Below are 24,890 nucleotides of genomic sequence, written 5' to 3' on the forward strand. Positions count from 1 at the left end.
AAACACCTCAGAGGAATATGTCTTCAGCCTAATGAGAAGGAATACCTTTCAAGTTCACTAAGGAAAGAGGGATAAATTTTTTCTTCTGAGAAATGGACGAATGAGAACTAATTTTTCTTCAGCTCTCTCCCTTTATATAGCAATAATTCTACCGTGTCTGATTAATATATTTTTTGTTGTTGTTTCTTACAAGTTTTCCAACTGTCTATTTTCTATTTTTAAAAGGTTAACATGACAGCAGTAAAATCAATTGCCTCTTCATCTGTATCTTGGTCTCACAGGATAAGAGATGCTAGGAATGGTCTCAGAATGGTGGATCACTGCCTGCTTAGTATGAGTCTGTGACAATTTCATGGGATACCTCAGAAAATCTTATTGGACATTTACCAACATTCTTAGAAGTAAGGTGCTTAGATTCTCTTGAATATAACAGGGTTTAAGAATCTTTTGATAATGTCAGATGTCCAAGTGTCTGTGTAAGTTTAGCCACTAGTTTTTAACCAACTAAAATTGATGAAAGCTATGGCACTACAAAATCTTTGTAGACATGATTTTGGGCCCTTCAGTGTGTCATGAAACTGAGACTGCGCTGTTTAATCAGAAACGTGGATTTGAAAAGTTTGTCTTGAATGTCAGTATACCTTGCTCCTGAGAGAGATATCACTGCTATCAAATATTTCATAGTCTTGTCAATATTTGACATATAAATGTTACTTTCTTGTGTTCAGCATCTTCATGGAATCATTGAATTGTGTGAATTGGAAGGGACCCTCCAAGGTCGCCTGGTTTAACTCTCCTGCAACTAATAGGGACACATCTATCCTCTGTAATGTTAATTAAATATTGGAAGATGTGCTTACAAATGTGGCTGTTTTAAAAACTATGGAAATAATGTAAATGTGTAAATAATTATGAATTTACTTGATCAAAATATGCACATTTAGTTAATGAGTCCTCTCTTCCCAACCCACCTTCTTTCATGATTTTTACTGCAATTTTTGGAACAATTTCCTCTATACCAAGATTTTGTTTGTGATGAAACGTATGAAAACTGAATACAAATTTCCAAGTATTCCTACAGTACAGCGTTTTGGTGGAAGACTTAAATCCCTGCTGTGTGGTGTGGTAAAATGCCTTCTTTCCTATTTGTCCCTTTTTCTACGCTTAATTACGTGACAAACTCATGACCAATTTACTTTTCACTGGCACATTGTGATTTTCTAGGATTTTTATTCTAATTGAACAACGAAGTTTTGACAGTGTCCTGGAGTTACAAGTTAGAGTGACCATCTGGGGGGCTGAAAGAGTCATTAAGTTTCCATGTCCCTTCCACCCATTGTCTTCCTTTAGACAACCCATAAGGATTGCAGTTTGCAACTGAATGTAACGCTGGGATGATTTTTTGTGTCATGGAAACACCTGTCTGCTGAGAAGAAAACTGAGGCTTCCAACTTATCTTTCTTTAAGTAGCTCAGCAGTGAAGTGTCAGTTGGGAGCAACGTTTGCTCATAGCAATCTGGAACAGACAGCTTCGCATCCATGAGCAAAACCTGAAGTATGCGGTTGCCTGAGCAGCCTGTTTGTTTGGGGAAAGCAGGTTAGCATACAGCAAAATTTTCTTTATCAGGTCATGGAATAGCACTGGCATAGCTTTCAGCGTGCTTGGCTATAATTCTAATGCTCTCTTTCTACAGAATTCTCATCTACGCCTAACTTAGCTTTTTTATGGAGTGCATATATCTCGTGTGGATTAAGGTGTATCCCAAGAACCATAAGGACCAAAATGCATCTTTCCCTGAAGAGGGATCTTCTGGTTTGTTAGCTGATTTCATAACTAAGTGGCAAATTCAAAGTGTTAGAGGGAAATGTATTTTATTTATGTTTTCACATTTGGGTTTCCTATTAAAGTCTGATTTGTTTCCCTCCTTGAGGATCAGGCACATACTTTGCATTCAGTATACTTGTACTGCTGATTTGCTCAATCATGCTGATTGGCATGCCAGTGGTGAATTGCAGTGTTTTTAATGAATTCTTACTAATTAATCCTTCTTCCATTTTTCTATTCAATTGTTCGGATTTTTCAGTTTTGTCCTAAAATCTTGTTCGTGTTTACAAAAACTGCATTCTACTGCAGTGTCAGCTGTATTTCAGGAACTGGTTTCCCTATCGTTTTCTGGTGTATAATTTCCTAACGAGCTTGAAATCAGGGAAATAAATTTGGCATTTTTTCTACAGCACTCACATGATTCCAGGCCCTCTATGGAAATGATATACTCTGTTTCCCTTCCCAAAGGGCTTCTCAGTAACTTTTAAGATTAGTGTAGAAGAGCAGTGGAAATCAGAAAGGGTAGTGGAATCAGAAAGTAGTATGGAATACATGGAGATGAGCAATTCTGCAGTAATTATTTCCTTTGGCTGGTTAGTTCAGATATACAAACAGGTGCATCAGAAATAATGTCCTGCAGCAACAATTATTATGAGGGCTACTCTGAAATGAATGAGTCCTGTTTTATGATTTTCACCCACAATGTCTGAGGTGGATTTTGGCAGTACAACACTGAGGCTGAATCTTCTTGCCAGTATTACATTACATTTTGTTGTGGTGCAACAGATGGCAGCAGAGGGGCAGTCTGACAAAATGGTGTCAGACATGGACAAGTATCCAAAGCAAAGGTGAAATCCTCCATGTGGAAACAACAGCACCCCTTGACAATCATCAACAGCTGCTGAATATTTATGGAGACCAAACAATGAATGTGTAAACAGTAAGGCAGTGGGTGATGTGTTTCAGCAGTATCGACAGTGGGACACCTGACATCTCTGCTGGTGTAGACTTCTATGAGTGTGGCATGAAAGCTCTTGTTCATCACTGCTGGAAATACAGCACTATTGGTGATGGCTGTGTTTGAAAATTTTGTTTTGTGGCTGAGAATTGGCTGTATTGGATACTATTGTTGTTCTCTTCATATTGGTTGTAGTTTCCAGGAAAATAAATAGGAGGCATTACTTTTGGAGCCACCTAAGCGACTCTTATGAATGTGGTGGGAATGATTAGTGATTGAAGAAAGAAAATTATAATGGAGCAATAGAGAGGAAATAGAAGAAAGAGAAAGTAGTGCTAGTGTATGAAGTTGGTTTGGAATATGTCCATGTTTTAGGTGTATGACTGAATTAGTGAACATTTTATGCTCCAGGACTTCCTGTAAGTTAGGCATATACTGAAGATCAGTATCTGTACTAAGTCCTTAGAAATATATTCTGGCTAAGATTGGAAGAAATTAGGCTTAGATAGGCAGAAGAAAAGAAACTGAGATTTGAGTCCCCTTTTTCCAGTTTTGGAACAAAAAGCAACAGCCCATGTTTCAATATTTTTCCTGCCTTGTTCCAGCTGTGAGTTGTGCAGTCAGCCTCTGAACTGACAGATTTAACACAGTGCACGGCATTTGACCCTTAATGCCAGCAGAAGTAAATAAGCAGTGGAAAGCTTGCAAATTTCCCAGTTTTTAGCCTTTTGTTGGTACAAGGTATCAAGCTTCTTTCTATTTTATTTTTTTTTAATTATACAGTCTTTGTCTTGACAAACAGATTTGCATTTACTTCTCTTTTGTGGAATTTGTGTCCACATATGTTATCAGCTATAAAAAGGCAAGAACAGGAAATCTTGTCCTTGACTTACCCAGCAGAATGAAAAAAAAAAAAAGAAAGAAAAAGCTGTTTCCTATGACTTTGTTCTGTTGGTAATTGCTGTAGGAGGTTGCCAAAAGGAGCAGTATCTGTCTTCAAGTCAGGATAGTAAACTGTGGTGTCCTGTCGTACTCAAGAAAATGCAATTTTTATTTCCTGTGGAGAGAAGTAGAGTGGATATTCCTTCTGACAGCTAACCCTGTGAGCGGGGTTAATGCATTGAGTGTGGGCAAGTACAGCAATGAAGACGGAGTGGCATGATGAGAGTAGGCCACTGTGTTTGAAGGAGGCTCTGTAGCTTGCATTACTGAATCGCAATTTAGAGATTCACAATTTAAAAGTCAATCTTTCAGTCTGGACTAGTTGTTTCAGATCATGCCACTGTGCATGGCAAGAAAGGGACAGAATCACTTAAAGAGTGTCATTATTACCTAAAATATAATTATTAATACTTAACAACATCTATTATTGGGTAGAATTATCAAATCATAGAATTGTGTGAGTTGGAAGGAGCCCTTAAAGGCCATCTGGTCCAACTCCCCTGCCATGAACAGGGACACCTACACTAGATCAGGAGCTCAGAGCCCTGTCCTGCCTGACCTGGGATATCTCCAGCAATGGGGCATCCATGGCCTCTCAGGGCAACCTGTGCCAGTGCCTCACAGCCCTTATTGTAAAAAATTTCTTCCTTATATCCAGCCTAGATCTCCCCCTTTTAGTTTGAAACCATTTTTCCTCTTGTTGTATCACAGCAGACCCCACTAAAAAGTCTGTCCTCTCCTTTCTTATAGTCCCCCTTTAGATACTGGAAGGTCACTACCAGGTCTCCCCTGATAGCAGAACGGAATCTTCCTTTTGAAACTCTTACCTGCCTTGATTGCCTACAGTGAGAGCTTAAGTGATTGGTCTTTTTGGCTAATATGTGGTTAAAACTTTGTCAGACACATTTTATTCTCCCCAGCCCCTTTTCCTGCTCTGTGAAAAATGGAGAACTGACATTAGAAAATGCTTTGTTAATTGCACGTGGCAATACCTTGCTCTGTTTTTACAGTTTTTTGATGAAGCATTGAAGGACTTCAGAGCCTAGGCAAGGACTGGGTTGCTCTGTGCTAATGCAGAGGAAAAAATGCTGCCCCATATTTAGTTTCCAGCCTAAATGTGAGAGATGATGGAAGGACGCAGTCTGGACAGTGCTGAAGTAGAATCCCTGCAAGGGGAAAACTTGGGCAGCTGGGCTCAGACAAAGGGTCACAAACTTGTGCCATAGATGTCGGCTCTGCAAACTCTGACCAGCTTAAGATGCAGGAAAAGCAGCTGAATATGACTTTCTGCTTTTAGCTTAGCTGGAACACTGACAGATCCCAGAGACAATAGGATCATACCACATTCATCAGGAAAGCACAAAGCAACGTGAGTTTACCTTAGAGCCTGGATAATAATATTAGTAAACTATGGAAGGTTAAAGAAAGAGAGACCGGGGAGAGGAGATAGCAATCTTCTCCTGCCTGGTTTATATAAGCAGCACTTCCTTTTGTGCTTCTCTGTTTTCTTGGCTAATGAACTCAAGGCTATTTGTTTCAGTCTTCTTTAATCATTGCTAATAAGGAAATTGCTCAGTATTCTTTCACTTACACTGGACTAACACTGAGGACATGGAGTATCCAGCTAATATATTCCTTGGTTAATTAGCCCTGGAAAAATTTGGACTTTACATTTTTTTCCTCTCTAGGTAGTTCTGATGTGGGGAGTAACTGCTTGAATTAAAAAAATGTAGTCTTATGGCTGCTCCTTTTGGTCCTAGAAAATGAGCAGTAGTGAACTCTGGATCTTTGCGTCCATTTCCCAGTGCCTGACAGTCCATATGATTGAGATGATGACAATGAATGGTGTAATTTTCTGCACTGTTTGTTCTGGAAGGAGAATATAATTTTTATATGCCAAGCATCCCTGGAAGATAGCTATGCTTGTCATTTTTGCATGTAGTTGTCTCATGTCTTCCCAGCAGCACAGACAGTATTGTAGTCTTACTGTGAACAGGGGAAGAGAAAGAGAGAGGTAGTGGCCAATGATGTTAGATGAAGGAACCTTACCCCAGCTGCTGTTGTCCTGCATATGCTCATCTGCTGCAGTAGCAGAGTTTGGCTTGCTGTGTTTGTACTGTCTTGAAGAGATGTGTGGCTATTTTGCTATTTCTGACTCTGTGCTATAACTAAAAATAGCAACTATTGTGCTGATAGTATTGGTATTAATTCAAAATTACTTTGAGAACTAAGTAATTAAAGCAATATTGATCCCCAAAATGGTGTACAGTATTAGTACTGTAATAGTGTGCTGATTTCTATTAGCTTATACAATACTTGAAATTTTCAAATAAATTGAGCACATAGATAACATAAAGTGCACATACCCAGGAAGTTAAACAAAACTGCCACAGAACATGTGAACAGGGCTCTGAGTGAGCACTCTGATCTAATGTATGTCCCTGTTCATGGCAGGGAAGTTGGACAAGATGGTCTTTAGGAGCTCCTTCCAACTCAGACAATTCTATGATTCTATGAGTCTATATCAAACTTTGGCAATATGGATAATGACAGCACAATTTACTGGAATTAATACAATGAAGGACTTCATGTAAGAATTAAAATATATTTCAAAAATTACTGAACACATTCTTCATTACAGCAAGGACTTGTTATGCTCATTTTTTTCCAAGTCTTCTGAACATTAAAATGGCTGTTCTCTTCAGGTAAGCCATCCACCAGCCAGTGAAAATGTGTTTTCGAGTGAAAATGACATTCAGTAGCCATTGAATGGAAAGGTGGTTAATTTAGTTAGATTGATAATGATGATGCTGTGGTTGGTAGCCTCTTACCAAACTCCAAAATCTTAAGAGAAATTCATGTAGTCTTCTTTAGGATAGCTTCTTCCATGGAATCTTTTGGTTCCAATTATCTTTCAATTATTCTTACACTTAAAAGTGCTTAAGATTGTTCTAGAGTGATTCAGAAGTGTGCAGAGAGACTGAGAGGTTTGAATGAGTGTGCTGGATGTGAGTTTAAACACAAAGCTAAACTTAAAGCAGAGCCCTGGCCTTACTGGTGTCTGTAAGGTTACTCATATACCTGTATTTAAATGGTTCTCATGGGCTGTAATGGATGTGAATGTTAGGTCTTTGATCTTGCATACAAGTGATAGAAGCCCCGAACATGAAGACACCCAAGGTCAGGCTGGACAAGGCTCTGAGCACCTGATCTAGTGCGGGTGTCCCTGTTCATTGCAGGGGAGTTGGACCAGATGGCCTTTAAAGGTCCCTTCCAACTCAAACAATTCTGGGATGCTGTAGTAAGAAAGAGCCAATAATTTTCTGACTGCCATTCTCCTTTTTAATAACTTATACAATTACAGATTTTTAATCCATAATGTATATCTTTTAGTTTTGTTGGCCATGTTTTACCAACATGAAGTCCAAAACTGAATTCTCAAAGAAATAAGATTAATGAAATTCTGCTTCTATTCCCTGTTGCTATTACTTCAGGTTTTGTAAACTGTGGTTGTTTTGGTACTTGAAGTATGGCATCACTGTGGGTCTATAGCAACTCCCTTGTGCTGGATCAAGTCTTTTTATTTTTCTTTTACAATGGGTGAGATGTGTTTAATTTATTGTAGGAAACTCTTAAAGATGCAAGATCCTTTTTAGAGGCTTCTACAATAGCCGTGAAGCACTTATTTAATCCCATTGAATAGAGGTTAGATTTACTAGCTGGGCCAGACATGATTTTTGTTCAGGAGTCATCTTGGAGTACATCGAAGTTTAAAGATCTTTGCAGAAAAACCATGGAGAAACAAAAGGAGTAAATTTTAAAAGGAACTTTGTCAAGGAGTTTTAGATGTTAAACAGATAGAAAAACCATGGTGGCTTGACTGAAGCGAGCGTTGGGTTAGCAGAATTGTTACAGATCCAGTGAGACATGCTAATGAGGCACTTTAAATGCAAGTTTGATGGAAAAAGGGGCAATTTCATACCGAAGTGCAGCAAGGTTACTGAATCAAAGAAGGTACACTTCAGTTCTGCAAAAGGGAACAATGCTTCATTGTCAGATCCTTTTTCTTTTGACTTTAAACATGTTTTAACTACACTATTTACTAAATTGTACAATGTGGCTTGCCCACTGATTGAGAATTTATGACCAGAAACAAACCTGTTAGGGAAAAAAGAAGGGCTGAGCGTGATCCATACTGTAGCTGCATAAAATAGTCTGAATGGACTTAACCTGAGCACTATGGGGGGTGCACAATATGTTTTTCAAGCCCAGGGGCCTAGGATCTGATTTCAAATAGAATTTAGTCTTTCAGTACAGTTTAAAAAAGGGAGAGCGTTTGGAGACATCTGTGGTTTCTCAACGTGTGTCAATGTAGATGCCTCAGTTTTGTCTGCTTCAGAATTGTGCCTTGTCAACTCATCCAGCATGCAAAATTCCTCAGATTGCATCATGCCTGAAATTCACAAGCACCTTCTTTTACTTCCAGTCCTTACAGTTCTTTTGGTGAAAAATTGAGGTGAACAACATCAGCTCTTGCTCCTGCTGCCATGGAAAATCAATGTAGAAATCTTTAGCTTCCATGAAGAGGAGGGTCCAGGCTTCTTTATGAGCAGCTTTTGGGGTAAATTATTTCACATGGACGCAATGTAATGGCCTTGTTTTTGCATGCTATTTGTTAACAGAATGAATAAAATCTATTTGAAGTGTAAAACAGAGATTGCCCTCATCCAGTTTAGGAGAATTGCCTGGGATAAATTATAAAACATGTTACTCTGTCTTGCTATGACAGAGCCCCAGATCTAAAAGATCAGTTACACATATGGTATTTTTGTTTTTCAGGGTTGGAAACTTCAAAATATTTCAAATCTTGTGAAAGGTTGTTCAGTTGGGTTCCAGTTTTAACCTGTAGTTTCTGCTGGATCCCACAGTTGATTGCTGTCAATAAAAGCAGACAGGACACCAGAATGGGGAACCTTGACAGTTCCTTCCTCAGATCTCAAAACAGATTTTTATATGAGGTGTCAAAAATTACTTTAATTGTTCTCCACATTTTGCTGTCTTTTATTGGTAAGCTTCTTGCCCATATTTTGGTCAAGAAAAACTGCCTCGATACGAAGGTTCACCTCGTACTTCTCAAAATGAACAAGGCATACTGTCTCACTGGGGAGCCTAATATTCCAAAGCCTTTATGGAAGATTTTAGTAAAGCACCTTTATAAAATGGGAAACTTCATTTGTCAATTGCTTTAAAAGTCTATATAAAATAAAAGCTATTAGGTACAGAATCAGCTGGACAAGATTGGGTATAGATCTATGAGCACATTTTAGAAAACTTCCTCAGTGCTGCTAAGTAGGGTTTTTGTTTGACCCCACATAGCAAACTTGTGATTTGGGTTTTCAGGAGATGTGTACATTTGAGATTGGGAATTATGTATTCTTCCCTTCAATATGTATCACGAGTGATTGCATCTAGATGCATGTAGGTTCATTCATTAACGGCTCATCCTTGCATGAGTTCGTGCTGTTTAAACATCGCAAGATATATATCACATATGACTAGAATGAATGTTTTCTGACTGTGTGCATATACTTTCTATCATAGAAAATGCAAAAATCTAGATAATAAAAATTGAAAACTAGGTGGCAGTAATAACCCAGCCATACAGCTCTCCTGTGAGTGAACATGGGATGACTCATAGCTTTCTTAGGAATCCTGAGGGTGCTGCAGTCCCATACAGTCCCATGGTGTATTAACAAGTAGAAAAGCACAGGGCTGAGTGTTCAAATGGGTTCATTTGTTTGAAAGCAGAAAATGATTTGCTTTAATTAAAGAGGGATAACAAGAAGTGAATTGAATATTATAGGTGAATTAATTAATGGAATGGAGCTTGTGTAGTTGTTAAATATGTTAGAAACAATTTTCTTCTCACAGTAAGTGGCAGAAGAGGAGGAGCTGTGTTTGCCTCTGAAACTCATGTTACTTGTGGTTGTGGCTAGGAGCCAGCAAGTGTTTGAGAGTCCATAAGCAGATTGCTGTTCGCATTGATGGTTGTAGGGGGTATTCCTCTCAAGCCAGAGTAAGCTAAAAGTAATGTGAGTGAAATCGGCAGAATTACTCTGTGGAAGGACTATTACTGGCTCTAAACCTCTCAGGAGTCCATGATTAACATCCTCACTTATTTAGAGGCATGAACTGAGGTTACAGTCCTAGAAGCATTAGACAACAGTAAGATTTATTGGCTGACTTCATTGTTTAAAAGCAATACTCTCTCCTTAGATTCATACAATTTAATTGCATGTGCAAAGAAGAATGTGATGTCCTTTTCTGGTTAGCAGAACTGCTTGTGTGGCAGGACTGAACAGAAAGGTTTGGGGAATCCTTCCTCCTGGATGTGGTTATTTGTCCGTCAGTGCTGGATATATGTCGTATTTTCCTTATTCCCATAAATTGTTTTGTTTGAAACTGGGTCACCTAAACTTTCTCTGACTGAACTGCCACAAACTCATCTTTTTTAAGCCAATGTTAAAGACATTGGTTCTGTGTTAGATTTCAGTTTGTGTAGCTCTGCACACGACAAAGATCTTTTGATATCTGCTTCTTGTACAGCTAAAAGTTCTATGCTTCAAAAGATCTTGTTGAGGTTTAAACTCAGAAGACCATGGCACTCCTGCCTTTAATATAATTAAAGTTGATTCGCTTCTTCAGTGAGAAATTTTAAATATAACTCCTTCTGTGTCATTCTTTTCAGTCTAACTAGGATGTACCAATGAGTTAATGCCAGCATCTGCTGCTTCTTGCTCTCTCTCTCTCTCTTTTTTTTAAGGTATTTCCCAAATCCATTTTTGTTACTTCTACCCTTCTGAAACATGTATGTAGGATGTGATGAAGTAATAGCTGCCAGCTAATGAAAAAAAGCCCAGGTTTCACAAGTCATCCAGAGATTTCATTAAATGCCTCTGAAGAAACCTAGCAGTATTAGAAATGCATTTTGTCTTTGTTGTAGGACTGCTAGATAGGTGGTCACAGGAGTATCTGATAGATAATAGACAACAGTTAATGGTGAAGTTTTACCTTGAAATGAATAGCTCACTTTACTTTCTAAACTACTGTTGTTTTACAAAGCTTCCATTTTCATTCCCCTGGGCCATTCTTTATTTGCATAATAGTGAAGTCTATCAACCCTGTATTTCAGTGCTCTCTGGAAAGCACGATAAGACTTTTTAATTATTATTATTTACATTCTGTGTTTTGCATATGTTCAGGAGTTTGTTATGTTAGGAAAAATTGGTAAGTCTTTGGAGCCAGACAGATTTTAACCACCTCCAAACTAGAACTCCTGCAGGGATGGAAGGGTTTTTGGCCTACTCCTGAGCACATGGGGAACAGGGTATGCTTTGCGTACTCATTGGTGCACAGCAGAAACTTTTGCCTGTCTGGAGTATAGGAATTCTTCAGTGGTTATTCTCACTTCTGCAGCTGAGAGCTTACTTATAAGCACAAAGACAATACTTGTGATTTTTTTTTTATCTGCATTTTACTGGCTTAACTGCTTTTGATGATGGACTATCAGCTCATTCTTGCTATTCTGGAGGCTTAAATGAAAAACTTTTCTGGTAGCATTGTAGAACACGTACATTTGTGGACTTTTGCCCTGGCAATACTGCTTTTGCTTTTGTTGAGCAGAGTTAAGGGCTTACTGGATATATTCCAATGTTTTATACTTGAAAAAATGGATATATTCCTACAGAATTATATTGTTGCAAGTTCCTGTTCCTGTTGCAATTTAAAACAAACAAACCAAGCTGTGATAAGTGTAGTTATCAGCAATATAGAAAAGTTCATAGCAATTACTTTTATAACATCACAGATCTGCTGCGGGTAATTAACATGTATTGCTTTAAGATCCCGGGACACTTTACACTTTACTATCACATCATAAATAGTAGGATATCTGTGATCTCTTTCATGTTTGTGTCTCTGCTTTTGCTTTTACTTGGGTGTTTACCAGATGACACTTTCTGTCCCTTAATTTTTTCTAACAGCCTCTTGAATGCTAAGCTCCTGTTGCTGGAGACCTTTCTAAGGAAGGAATAAAAGAGCATATGTAATTTGTGGGTGAGTTTGTTGGCTTCTGTTCTCCATTCAACTCCATTCAACTAAAATTCTGCAGCAGTTATTGATACATTTTCCTGCAAAGGGGGATTGCACAGTCTTGCATATCAGAAGTTAACCACGGATAACTTTTTTTATCCTTTCTGGGAAAAGCAGAAGTATCTTTACCAAACATAAATAATTAACTTTGAACACTTGAAAGTGAAAATACTGCTTGGATCTATGTATGCTGAGAGACAAAAATCAATGTAAGTATACAGGAAGGAAAATACATTTCTGTGCACTATTTTCCCAGTCACGCCGCATAAATTAGTAAAGAAAGGTACCTCTGTTTCAGATCGTTGTGCTTGACTTTAAAAAGAATTGCCTTAAAATGCAACAGATATCTTCACTTTTTGAATCTTCCATGGATGTGTGAGGACATTTTTCTTGTGCATGTGAATCTTTAGAGTCAATCACAAAAGCTGCTAAAATCTGTTATTTTCCTGTGATGCAATGCTAAGGTAATAATCCCACGAATGCTGTGAATGGTATACACAGATTGTAATGAATGCTTTGTATTTCCAAGTAGGAAGAAGGCAATTCCTATTTCTATTTACAGAAATCTTAATACACTTTCAAACTGTTTTTTGCATGCTTTGTTCTAAGCATATATTCACCATGTAAACCTACGTGTGGTTAAAGTTTTAAGCAAGTAGCACTTGCAAGATTAGAAGCCTTATTTTAAATATATACTAGTTTTGCTGGTGTTTTTATCAATAAAACTTTTCTCTGAACTATTTCTTTACAGCAGTATAATGATAATGACATGTATATTAGGTCTTATTGTGTAAGTCCTTCATTATAAATGGTACAAAAGATTTATATACATAAGATACCTCTACATGAAACAGTAACCCTGTTTTTCCTGGGACAGCAACAGGCTGACAGAATGGAACATCAGAAGGCATGGGGAACACTTTGGGAGACAATATTACAGAGTTATTTCCTGAGTTATATAGAGAAGCAGGCCAGGATGCTCAGGTAAACTTCACCATCTCCTATGCATTATGTGTCGGACAGGACATAGGGTTAGTGTTCAGTATGAAAGGGCCTAAGTCCTCCAGGGAAATAAGAGGGCAGTGGTATTGAACGCTGAGCAAAGGTTGTGGTATACAATCTTTTTGTGTTTACTGAACAGTTGAAGTTATCAGCCTTTTTCTTTGCTATGTACTAAGCACAGCAAACCTTCGCTGCAGATCTACAGTTATACAGGTCCAAGTAAGCTCCATGTAGTTACCTTATTCTCCATTCCAAATACATTTAGCTCTACTCGCCTAAACTGTAACAGTGGTATATGCATATCTCTAACTTTATTAGCATTATTTGTATATAAATGTCACAATTTGGTCCTGAAAATGTTTCTTACACACCCTGGAATCTGGATTTTCAGGCTGGAGAACTGCCTTGAAAAATAAATTCAAAACATTTCATAGGTTTTTCTGACACTTGGGTGATAGAATTAACAGTCAAATCAAGTCTCATTTAGCTCAAATACAACAGCTGAAAGGCTGACCTTTGCAAAAGGTTTAATGGTTCCAAAAAGTTCCAACATTTTTCTCATTATATTTAATGTTTTTAGATATTATATGCTTTATCAAGTTTTCCAATAGAAACATTAATTGGAATCTGTATGAGATCTATATTGGTCTATTTAATAATTATTCAACACTTTCAGCTGTAAAAGTTATTCTTCTCTGACCTGATCAGAGATGGCAAATAACAGCAATCTTTTCTGGATATTTAGTGGCCTAAAGTTTTCATTTTGATTTTTTTTCCAATACTTGACAGTCTGAGTGTCAATCCAAAGTGATGAAGCATCTTCTCTATCTGCTTTTCTGTTGTTCTGCATGTTGTGTCTGGCTTTCAAGAAAAATGTTCCTATTTTTCACTGTTGGTGCTCTACACCTGCATTCACTGCTCACTTCACAATTTCCTGTTGTATAGGGATATATTTTAGTGCTCATACTGGTGATGGGTCAACAGACTAGATGAACTTAGTGGTCTTTTGAAACCTTTATGATTCTATATTCATATATGTGAATGGCTGATTTATCATTTACTTCCGTCTTGCCTTATTTCTAAGGATAAAAAGACCCTTAGAGATGTAATAAATTACACATCAAGTGTCATTTTAGAATGTGAGAGACATTGATCTAATTTGACAGCGGATGACCTCATGGAGAAGAGGAGACCCATTGTGTCAGGAGAATTCAGCCTCCAGAACACAATGGACTGCCTGCAACTTTTTACTCCTTGCCACGCTTGCTGCTCTGGGGCAGCAGTGGAGGGCAGAGCAGGAACCTGGGAGAGGCAGGGCCTCCCTACAGAACTACAGATCCATGTGGGAGCTGCCATGGAAGTGAGTGCCCCTCCTGACACGCACCTCTCACAGCTGTTCCCGCAGGTGGAAAGGCAGCCTATGTGGATTTGTGTATGCCTCATTCCCTTGCAGTGCAGGGTGGGTGGCAGTGAAAGCCACTCAGCAGTTCTTGTAACGACTCCGTTCTGAGAATGTTTCCCCTTGAGTGTCAATTTTCAAATGGAAAATACTCCACAAAACAGAGATACTGCGGAGTTATGGAAAGCTGGTCTTGAAAGCTGTCATGAAATAAATACATATACGACGTTATAAAAATGGGTTTTGTATAAACTGCCCTCTTTTAGCAAACATTTCACTTCCTATAATTGTGTGCGCTTTTGTTTGAACTTATCAAATATGTGATTGTTCTCCTTCTCCTTCAGAGAGATAAGAAATCCACCCTCCGGATATGTAGAATGATGTTGTTGTAATCACTCTTCAAAGGGAGATCCACAGTAAACAAATGTTAGAATGTCGCCTCTGCAGCTTCTTTTGGTGAGTGCATGACTTCCAGAGAAAAGGCTGGGATGAAGGGGAGAGGACACATTTAGCTGAAGATTCAGTAGATAATTTTCCTTTTTTGAGCCCAAGAAAGACCAAAATTGATCAGTCTGTGTAAGAACACTCAGCTCAAAATATAGTTTTATTTCTTTGTTTTGCTTCAGAATGGATTGTCTCTCTCTCTGAAGTTTGTCGTCATTACTATAAACCAGTAAGACTGGGAAACAAAACTGCCCCTTAAAGAAAAGTATTTGGACCAGTAACACTATATAACAGTAGTTAGATTTCAGTGCCTGAGTTACACAGGAATTTTACTGTTATAGTTATGCCTGCCAAAACTGCATCCTCTCACTCAAGCTGCTAATGTTGGCAAAAGTTTTAAATGCAGACTATATCTTACAGACATCTCCCCCCTCTTCCCCACCTGCAAATATAATATTCCTCAGCTTGATCAGATCAGCCCTATGGAACACAAAGTGGCCAGCTCAATTCAGCAGCGCCAGCCTGCAAGATTTCCCAGTTTGTCTGATGAGTGTCTTACCTTTGTTGTGAAGAAGGCAGAAGGTCTCTGAATTAGAGCTCTCTCCTTCACTCTTCTACTTGTAGGCCTAACGATGTCCATATTGTTATCATAGGTGTAGTTGCTCCTTGTGACACAGCAGAAAAAGGACAGGGCCAGGACTGCTGCCTTACTCTGCTGACCATTTGAATTCTCTAGAGGGCAGATGCAGAACATTTGTGAGCAGAAGGTCAACAGTAACAAATTAAAAAATTGGTGCTTTGGTTCATTAGTTTCCTGTATTCTCCCATGAGAAGATGTTGGTTTTCCACATGAATGTGGCAGGCCATGGAGCAGAGGCAAACTTCCACCCAGCATGGAGGTGCCTGGTTCATTTCTGTACTCTGTGTGCAGCCGGAGTATTGTTAATATGCTTTCTGTTAATATGTTAATATGATTTCTGCTCACAGCTGCTTCTCACTCAAGAAATTGAAAGTGAAAAACCCAAAAGCTATGTGTAGTGCAAACCTTTATTTGTCAAAAATACAGTCTCTGAGGAGGATAGACGGATATCCACTCTCCAATTTCCTACCCCATCACCGTTAAATTCAGATAGCTCTTTAGGTCTTGTGAACTGCTAACAGAAGGAAATCCATGATTTATAAACCAGAGGTTTGAAATTATTTGTTGTCACAAAGTTTGAATTCCTACCCAAATCTGACTTGTAATTCTGAAACTTTTAAGGTTTGCTGAGATCTTTTCTGACAATAGCAGCGGTAAAAAAAAAACCTGGTACAGTAAATCAGCAAGAGGCAAATATTCAGTGCTACTGTCAGCACTTAGCAGACTTCAGTCTCAGTTGCCCCATTGTGTTGCTATTCATGAAAGCAATACTTCTAGATATACCTAATCTTAGCGTTCTTAAAGCCATCATTAGTTTAAATGTTTTCCTAAGTCTGGGCCTCAGATTTTGTAGTATCTGATTGTCTCCAGTCCTGCTGTGTACATTTTAACCTGTTCCAGGTTTCTAGGATTGAAACAAGCAACTACTTCTTATGGTGTTTGTGCTCTATTTGAAGCAGAGAAGTGGGAGTGACACATAAGGATTCATCTTTGGAAAAGATAAGGAAAAGGTAGAACTGCAGCCATAAAACTTTGAATAGGTAGTGCTAGTAGAGCTGGGGTTCAGTGCAATAGAGTAAGAACTTCCTACAATATCATGAAGACTTTACTAAGAAGATGAAATATGACATATTGTCTTTGTATCTTCCCTGTTTTCTAGACTTCCTTAGGAGAAATGTTAGTAACAGTGACATATTTACATTTGAAATAAGATGTAACCTAGCCAAGTGTTTAGCAAAACTGAACACGTCCTCTGAATTAAGCATATACATAGGTATTTTGTAGATTAATCTAATTATTTTGCATTTCAATGTTGTGATTTGATGCTGTTCTTTTAGTTAGAAATCTTATCTAGGACTAAAACCTGTCAGCTAATATTAGAGGTCTCATGTATTCTTGATGACAGTCATTGCCCCTGCACTCAGATCAAACAAACCCATTCAAAAATGTAAATCCAAGTTGATTTTTCTTGTTTTGGAAACAAAGGCTCAATTGTCAGAATCCCATAGTGTCTTCTATTATCTGAGTATTTTTTTGCAGAATGTACATTGATTCATGTCCCTCAGCATAATGCATTCTTTGTTTGAATTGTTTCCAACATTTTTTATGTAGATTTTTTTTTTCTTTTCTGCACTAAGAAAAGTAGTTTCATTTTTCATCACTTCTTTTTCAAAGAATAAAATGTTTGTCTTTACAAAGTTTTCAATGGATGACAATCTGTAGCATAACAACTATTCATTCATTGGAAGGGTAGTTGGTGACTACAATAGTGAAATGCAAACCTTGGTTCGGTGGAATCTGGCCTTCCTCTCTCTTTTTGTGTTTGTTTTTTTTTTTTAATGTTGGTTCTGTTGGTTCAAGAGGTAGAACTTTAGTAAACTTTTAACATCAGATCAACATCTAGGCCTTCATCAACTTCACTTTCGAATTGTTTAGTGTATCCAAATCCAGACAAGGTCCCTGGGAGATGTAGGTATTTGGAGGTTTAAAACCCAGGCTGTTGTTTTTAAAGTGCTTAAATATGCATTAAGGAAACTAAATCTTAAGATGAAGATTTAAAATGAAGGGTTTTAATTTCTTTGATCTAAATTTTAATTTCCTTGTCCTTGATAAAACTAGACTATGGTATTATTGGCTGCTATTATGCAACAAGTGTATGAGTATTACAATTTAGTCCTTCTACAGACATTGAGGTTTTGTAATGTATGGAAACTTGCTGACGTTCTCATGGACTCTGAAAGACCATTAAATTTCCATTAATAATTTTCTTTTTCCAGTGTTACCTCTAGACACTGGCATACCTTTCTATTGCTGTATGCTTTCTACATGACTCTCTAATTTTTTGAAGGAGCATATTGTTTCAAATATCCATACTCAAAGGAATTCCATTGCACTTGTGTAACTTTAGCTGTTGTATTCAAAATTTTCTTAAGAATCCGTGTGCTTTCTTCTCACTTTCTTCAGTACCTCTTGTCTATTTCTGCAAAATTAGCTTATGTAGATGTTTTATTCAGTGTCTTTATCTTCACTGTGTTAGAATTCTAGCACACAGAAAACTGGGACTGTTTGCTTCACTGTAGTAGGAAAATCTGCTCGAAGCTTTAATTTACATACCCTTTATGATTAGGTTTGCAGTATCTTGTTTGGTGACTACTGACTGATACTGTAAGAAAAAGAACAGGAGTTCTTGTTTGTATGTTTATCTATCATTTTGAATAAAAATCTCAGTTGTCTGGGAATAATTAACTGGAATGAAAATAAAATTGACCAGTCATTCTAAGGAAACAATCAGTAGAAATAATTCAAGTAAGATTTGCAATGGTTTGAACTCCCAGTGAAACAGGTTTTGTTTCAGGAATCCAAAATGCAAATATTCATGCCACACTTTAATGGTCATTCCCATAATCTTCTGCTGTTCTCTCACCAGGAGATCTCTCAGAAACAATCCCTGCTGAAAGGAGTTTCTGAATGCTTCCAGCCATTAAGGAATGCAGAAAGTTACAGGTGTATATACTGTACAAACACACTTCCAGAAATAATTGTGTGTGACAGCTCAAAATCCACGATCTAATTACAGTACCTGCCAGATCTTCTATGGACATAACGCCGCATGTTCTGGTTACATGCCAAAATGTTCTGTGAATTCCAACATCTTCACAGCCATTTAACTGAATGAGAATATGTATACATACCTTTCAGGAATAAGTTTATATAAGACTCAACTAAGATCTGTAATAGCAAGGATAGACAGCACATTGTTAAGTGCAGAAACCACAACCACCAGAAATACTTTCTGTTTTATTTACTGACCCAAACCACAGGAATTCTTTCATTACTTTTCTTCTATTCACACAGGTACCATATCAGGATGGGTGAGCTATCTCCAGTTAAGGCAAATTAACCTGTGAAGAAACAAAGCAAAATGCAAGTTAACAGCTTCCTGATTTTGCTTATGAAAATGAGTTTCAGGTGCAATGTGTATGCAAGTATATCTATGTAAATTATATGTGATCACTCAGTCTCAGAAGATAACTCACTTAGGAAATTTAAGGACAGAAGCAAAAACAAAAAACGTGCTAGTGCTGATAATGCTGCAACATCAGATGAAGGTACCTACTGTGTGAAAAATAAGTAAATAATAATTTTACAAGTGTCTCTGTCCTCCGTCTATTTCTTGTAGTGCAGTGATTTCTCTCTTTCCTTTCAGGAAGCTAGCTTAGAACTGCCTTTTGTCACTCAAGTTTATTGCTTTCTTGGACTTTAAATTGGTTTCTTCTGAGTGAAGCAAAGATTGTACTGACCTAAATGTCATTTGAATTAATGTATTCTTGTTTCAGTCTTTATTCTTTCTCTTGGAGCCACTTCTAGCTTAAATTACCAAGTATTTCAGGGCTTGAAGACAAGGTCACAGTCATGCAAAGAATTAGAACTATGGGACATTTCAAGTTTGTCTTCAGTATTTTGAGAGAAACACAGTTTGAGCAGTTTTTTCTTAGCTTACAAAGAAAAACAACTATATCAGTCATCGCTGTTATTGAAAACCACTTGCTTGGTGATGTTTTCTTCAGTGAAAGTGAGGGGGAGTAACTAGTCAAGCTATATAAAGAACAGCATGTAAATCATAACTGTAGCTGGAGAACTCTTCAACCATGAGTAATTCTGCTGCTGATTCTCATCTTTTTCTGACGATCGCTTCATTCCCTTTGCAGAGACCACAGGCGTCCTGAGTCTTAAGTGCAAGGCCACATAGCCTCTGCACATAATACTTGGTCTGTCAGCTGTTCATGTGTGATATATTGCAACAACTCGGTGTGCAGTTTTGCCAGCTAGAGTCATGATTCTCCTGGCATGTTTCTGAACTCTTAATAGAATAGCAAAATGTTAGTGTCTAGTACCCAGAAATATTTTTCAAAGAGAGTAGGCACAATTATAAAAGTTCACTTTTAATGAGTGTAATCAAACTAGTTACGTATTCATGGTAGCTTTCCTGGAAAACAAAGGCAAGAGGCACTATGCTAGCATAAGCAGAACTTTTCTTAAAAGTGGATTTGGGTATTATGTAGCATTCTTTTCCAAAGTACATTGCTACTTCTTGTCACATTGAGCACTAGCAGAACAATACCAGTTTTCTGATACTATTGGGAAATATTTGTCTTGCATGATCTAGTTCTCAGTTACACTTCTGCGTCTTCTAATGACTGGAAAATGTACTGTATAACATTGGAGGACTACAGTAGGAGATAAATGAACAGAATCAATTACTACAATAGAGAACATCAGTGGCAGCGAGCAATAAGCAGCTAAATTTAGGAGAAGAACAGTAGAGTGTAATGCAAGATTTTTCAAAAGTGTCCCACTTCATGAGAACACAAAAAACCTTGGAGCCTTGGGAGTTTGGTAGTGTTGAATGAATAAAATCTTCTTCTGTGTTTTGTCAGCAGAACAAGCAAGGTGTGAACTTCACATGAATGAAATGCAAGGGGGAAAAAAAAGCAAAGAATCCATGGAGTTTTCTGTATGTTATTTGTGGACACTTCATACTTCACATGATGTGCAAAAGAGAAAGAGATCTACATTATTTTACTTGCATTTTAAATAAAGTTATCTTCCTTAAAATAGGTTATATTAATATTGTCTGTAAGTCAGTTATATAATGTTATGCTTCCTGTTCATTGAGTTTCCAAATAGAGGTGTGTGTATCTTCAGGGATGCAGAAACATACTATTCTAAGGCAGGTGCTATTATTCCACAATTCTCTATTCATCCATAGACCAGACATGTTCAGCTATTTTACAGTCTTTCTACAAAACAAATAAATAGATAAAATGAATAAGGAAGAAAAAGAGAAGCACATAAACCAGATAAAAGTAGAAGCTTTTGCTATTTATGCCTTCTCTATTCTTTCACTTGCTGTCTTTCCTGTGTCTTAGAATATAATCTGCTGTTACTGGCCTTCTTGGTGTTCTCTTGCTCCTCATAGAGATGCTTCCATGTGCTGAACACTTTCTGAATTCAACTTCCACTGCTTAAAAATGATGAAGGTAGCTGTTTCCTGTGATATCCTGAAGTTATAGCAGTTGCAACAAAGAATCTTTAACCAATCTTCAGGCTGATTCATATCCCATTCCACGTGCTTTGTCACTTTGTTCTCTCACCTAACATAGATGTAGAGTACCAATTCCTATGAATTGTTTAAAATCATAAATTCTAGATGGTTTTTCCACTTGGAATAGATCTCTGCTGTATAAGAGACAGCTGCTATTAATTTCTAATGGACAGTTTTAAAGTAGAAAATTACATGAAAAATTTGAAATGGCTTGAAGATGTGCCCAGTTGTATTACAATATTTTGCCTATAAGTCACTCATAAAAACTATCAAAGAGCAAAAATGGATTAAATCATTTGCATATGACAATGAGAAATGATTTGCAAAAGTTGTTCTGAATAGAAAATGCTGTGATGGCAATAATTCTGGGTACATTAGGAGAATTGGCAAGATCTATGCTTATCTCAAATTTGATATGTGCTTCAGATTAAGGTCAGAAAAAAGCTGGAGTAAATTGTTTGTTTTTAAAGTCCTGTTCCTTAAGGAGTTGGGTGGGTCCAACATCTAACAGTCTAAGCTGTAAAGGAAAACTCTCTTATGTAATTTGCAGCAAATCCAAAGCTGCTTCTAAAAGCTGTAGCTCATCAAACTCACAAGTGCTATATTCAGGGAAATATGATGTTGCAATGCACATTACATCAGTATTGCAGATACACTACAGTGGGTACTGCTGTTGCTTAAATTGCTGACTTGTATTTTTTTCATCTGGATCAACTGAGTCAGCAAGTTCATTGTATTTGGAACTATTTTCTTTCCACAGCAGTTCTGCTTTCATGTGGTTGCAATGAAAATGCAACACATTTCCTGCATTCCTTAGCAAAAGACATTGTTTTTAATTTTACTTTTTACTTTGTGTACAGCTGAGATTCTCAGAAAAGGAGGAATCCTCTGTATGTGGTTTTGGCAAACACTAGAATCTGAACATTGACGAGCACTAGGAAAGTATTTGCCTGAAGTAAATGTGGTAAACAGAATGTGATAAACCTACTTATCCATTCTTCTTGAATCTGATATTCCATATGGAATCAACATTCTGTAGCTGAGCTAGGTAGCCTATAGTATTAAATTTCTTCCTGCTATGACACAGGCTAAAACCTGAATGAAGATTGAGATGCTTGTGGTTCATGTTCTCTCATCCTTGACCTGTGCTATCAAGACACAGTGAACAGCCTGCATTTCACACAACACAGTCTTTTTTTTAATATATATAGGATGAGGAACAATGAGGAGAGGGTATAGAGGAAGACCAAAAGAATATTAGGGCAGTATTAGGGCTGGCAACATTGCTGTCTTTATCAACATTCTGACATTGACTGCTTTCTAGTCTGAGAATAGACTGGAATAGTATGGATTGACAATGTCTGATTAGAATGCATGAAAATCTGCATTTCAGAATAGAACTGAAACTTGGAGGAAAAGCCACAGCTAGAAAAATCCATGTCTACAGGACAGTAGTTGCAGAAAAAGAGTTGTCTTATAAGACCTAGGAAAATGTAAAGGAGTTATGTATAACGTTAAAAGGGTTACAGCAGAGAAATGAGGCCAAGTTTATGAAAGTCACTACTGCTGAAGAAACAAAGCATGGCAGATACGTGGCAGGAGAAAGGGTCACATTGGATGAGTGGAGACAGAAGAGGGTAGAGGAACAACTGAAGAAAAAAGCAGTAGAATAGAATGGCTGCCAATCCATAAAGCTAGCAGTGATTGTGAACAGTGAAGCTTTTTAAAATAACTTTTTTTGTGTGTGTGTGTGTTTGTGTGTGTGTAAGGTATGTAAAAATAATGCAAATAATACTTTTTTTCTTTTTCTAAAAGAGAACAGTTAAGTTTGGTGCATTTCACAAAAATATTTGAGTATATATAAGAGTAGTTACAGCCACAGAAATTATGAAGTTAGTAAGGAGAACTGTAGATACCAACGTGAGGGAAAAAGACTGTATATTCAGTTGGCAAAAGATGGGAACATATTTGTAAAGATGGTTTAAAAGCTTCTGGCATACAGCAGAGCGTAGACTCAGAGCAAATATATTCCATACATCACTGGAGCCTAACTTGCATGTTGGCAAATGTCCTGCAGGCTTGAGTTGGAGTTTTAAATTTGATCTTTCACTTGCGTATTACCTGGGATTTTACTGTTGTCGTCTGCCTGCTTTCAAGTATTCCTGACCTGTGCAGTTTCAGCCTCCATTCTCTCTGGTTGGAAATTCACATGTCTTATAATTTCTGCTGAAAGCTGTTGAGGTCTTCCTATTTAGCAACCCACAGAAGGCTGAGAGCATGGGGAATGAAGGGTTTCCAAATGCTCAGACAGCAGAAATAGACAGCTTCCAGATTTTGTTTTCTTACATGAAATGAACCTGACTTCTTCTATATCTCAAATCTGCCAATTATTTGTACCATTTGGCTGGAAAATGTTTTGCTTCACCATGGTGAATATCACTGGAAATAAAGTAGATAATATATGCTCCACGTGTTACAGGTAATTAGTAGAAATCAAAGCTCTGTTGCACAGATTTTTGTATTTGCTCTCAGACTATCAGCTTCCTTGCACTTCCTCTGAAACAATTAGCACTGGCCTTTGCTCTTCACTGGGTGGTGGATCAGGTGGGCCAGAGCTGTGATGCAAAGACAGAGCATAAAAGAGACACTTGTGGAAGAAAGAGTGAGCAGAGCCTTATGTACCTATGGTGGTTTTCTGCATATGTTTGGGTCAAGCCACTTGTCTCTCCTGGAAAGAGAAAGAAAGAAAGAAAGATCCACAAAGAGATACAGGGAGGAACTTTGGGTTTTTTCAAGCCATCGTAAGCAGGAGGCAAGTGAGGTCTATTTGTCATACTCCAGTTTTCTTTGCTCCCAGAAGGCCAAGAAGTGAGAACAATAACAAACATTTTTACTCGTTATCATCTTTCGTGTTTCTGTGCAAAATATTAGATAAAGTTTGAGTCATAATGATTTGGAAAAAAGAGCTATTCCAAATATTCCATTTGTGGGAGCTAGATGGCGCCATAGATTAGTGCTCCAGGCCTTTACCTGGGGACGTTCTGGAGCAAACCCTGTTTGGTCAGGTAACAACTTGGCAACTACTTTGCTTGCAGAAATTTAGATCAACAGAGATATTCAGATTTTTAAATGCTCTTGGGTTCTCAGACCCCTGGACATCTGTAAGGGCTCAGAAGCCCAGCTGTTGACATGCTGTGACTAATGGAGCCACAGTCTTCAGTACCTGCTGCACCAGGTGCCGTGCCCTAGTCCTGATTGTCAGACTGTAAATTTAAAGACAGGTGACTGAAATAACAGAAGTTGTCTCTTTCTTTCATACACTCAAGTGGAGAAGAGCACAGCTGCTGACTCTGCTGCAAATTTAGTCTCTTATTATCATCCATAAATTTTGCCTTTTTTTTTTAATCATTAAAAAAAGCAAAAGTAAGAAACCAACAACCCATAATTCCCCATTCCCCTAGCAGCATCGAGATATATTTCTGTTTTTGTTTTTTTTTTTTTTTTTTTTTTTTCCCAGGCTATTTCTGTTGTTGTGCTGTTAAAGGATACTTGCCTACTTGCCTGGAACCATCCAAACTTTCCACTGAACTATTAAAAAAAAAAAAAAAAAAGCACAATAGAATAAACTGGAAAGCGCGTCTCTGCGCGCAAATGTCAGCAGTGTTGGGCATGGGATTTGTATTCAGACAAAGTCTTGCTCTTTTTCTGGCAAAAAGCATCTTACTTAAAACCAAATGGCTTATAAAACAATGCAGAGAGACTGGGGAAGACCATTTTATTGTGAGAAGCTTAAAATGAAAATAGCTCCATGTGAGAACTTTCAGTGGTCAGTGATGGGAGCAGCCACAAGACATTTTGGACAATGATCAGTGGAGACTGGAAACCATTTAATGGGAGTTAAATATCCAGCTCAAAAAAATAAGT

At 37.7% G+C, this 24,890-nt stretch overlaps 1 long non-coding RNA gene across 1 annotated transcript; it reads left to right on the plus strand.

The window, feature by feature from the left end:
- Positions 1–11,775: 11,775 nt before the first annotated feature.
- On the plus strand, positions 11,776–19,203 carry LOC149917781 (uncharacterized). The gene is made up of 4 exons (XR_016467245.1): positions 11,776–11,840; positions 12,754–12,860; positions 14,622–14,733; positions 18,716–19,203. It is a non-coding gene; the product is annotated as an uncharacterized LOC149917781 (long non-coding RNA).
- The last annotated feature ends 5,687 nt before the right edge of the window (positions 19,204–24,890 follow it).

This window comes from Phasianus colchicus, chromosome 5 (genome assembly GCF_987193195.1).
Source record: "Phasianus colchicus chromosome 5, bPhaCol1.hap1.1, whole genome shotgun sequence".
Taxonomy (NCBI): Eukaryota; Metazoa; Chordata; class Aves; order Galliformes; family Phasianidae; genus Phasianus; species Phasianus colchicus.